General features: G+C 44.6%; 1 pseudogene; it reads left to right on the top strand.

Annotated features, from left to right (window-relative positions):
• Positions 1–504: 504 nt before the first annotated feature.
• On the top strand, positions 505–1,034 carry LOC105501730 (annotated as a pseudogene).
• The last annotated feature ends 617 nt before the right edge of the window (positions 1,035–1,651 follow it).

Genomic DNA, 1,651 nt, shown 5'->3' with positions numbered 1-1,651 from the left:
TCTCGGCCTCCCAAAGTGCTGGGATTACAGGCTTGAGCCACCGCGCCCGGCCAGAAATACGCTTTTCTAAAGCACCGGCTCTCAATGAAAAACATCCTGTAAACATCTGTCTCTTTATAATATCTGTATGATATGCATAGAAAATAGCAAGCGAATACTTTAGATTGCTTCTTATTTAAATATAATACATAAATGCAACACACTAGTGTAGGTAGTATCCTAGCTCAGAAAAAAAAAGCTGTTATAGACATTCCATGATTGTACATCATGGAAACTTGAAAACAGGTTATTAAGTGATATTGGGGAATTGATGCTTTCATAGGTGGAATGATACTGTGGTTATGAAGCAAATGTCCTCATTCTTAGGAGAGATACGCTGAATTATTTAGGGTGAAGCATTTTGATGTCTGCAACTTACTCAAATAGTATTATGAAAAGGCATATCTATTACCTGTATATTTGGATTTTTTTCACAGTAAAGAATGGGAGTGCCCTTTCCACAAGATGGCACAAAAAGATAAGAAGGAAGCTCCTGCCCCTCCTAAAGTCAAAGTCAAAGTCAAAGCAGAGGCTTTGAAGGCCAAGAAGGCAGTGTTGAAAGGTGTCCACAGCCACAAAGAAAAAGGTCTGTATGTCACCACCTTCCTACAGCCCAAGACACTGAGACTCCGGAGACAGCCCAAATATCCTCCGAAGACCGTCCCCAGGAGAAACAAGCTTGACCACTATGCTATCACCAAGTTTTCTCTGCCCACTGAGTCTGCCACGAAGAAGATAGAAGACAACAACACACTTGTGTTCACTGTGGATGTTAAAGCCAACAAGCACCAGATCAAACAGGCTGTGAAGAAGCTTTATGACGTTGATGTGGCCAAGGTCAATGCCCTGATTAGGCCTGATGGAGGAAGAAGGCATAAGCTCCACTGGCTCCTGATTACAATGCTTTGGATATTGCCAACAAAATTGGGATCAACTTTGTTGCTGACCCAACAAAACTGGGATATTGCCAACAAAATTGGGGTCATCTAAACTGAGTCCAGCTGGCTAGTTCTAAATATATGTATCTTTTCACCAGGTACGTGCCTGTTTGTCAACTTCTGGTTGGGCTGGGGATGCCATTCACAGGTACTGAGGTTGTAATGGGGCCTGGGGAAGACTCCTGTTCTACTTATCCTTTCGGAACACTCCTTCCGCCACTCCACCATGCTTGATCACTGAAGAGATCTTTGTGACTAGAGCTAGTTGTCCTAGGAAAACCAGAACTTGTCTCCATGGTAGAGGGAAGAAAACAAGAAGCTGCCGGGTGGCAGTGGCTCACGCCCACCATCACTTTGGGAGGTCCAGGTGGGCAAATTAGTTGAGGCCAGAAGTTCGAGACCAGCCTGGCCAACATGGTGAAACCCCATCTCCACTAAAAATACAAAAATTAGCCGGGCGTGGTGGCAGGCACCTGTAGTCGCAGCTACTCAGGAGGCTGAGGCAGGAGAATCTGGGAGGCGAAGGTTGCAGTGAGCCGAGATCCGGCCACTGAACTCCAGCCTGGGTGACAGAGCGAGACTCCATCTCAAGGAAAAAAAAAAAAAGAATTTAGCTGCCCAAGATCATCTACTGCTATTTGTAGTTATCTATAGATTCTTAATGATCAGGAAAA

This window comes from Colobus angolensis, unplaced genomic scaffold (assembly GCF_000951035.1).
Source record: "Colobus angolensis palliatus isolate OR3802 unplaced genomic scaffold, Cang.pa_1.0 Scaffold74, whole genome shotgun sequence".
Classification (NCBI taxonomy): Eukaryota; Metazoa; Chordata; class Mammalia; order Primates; family Cercopithecidae; genus Colobus; species Colobus angolensis.
Note: the sequence above shows the minus strand (reverse complement) of the source record. Positions and strands in the feature narration are given on the sequence as shown.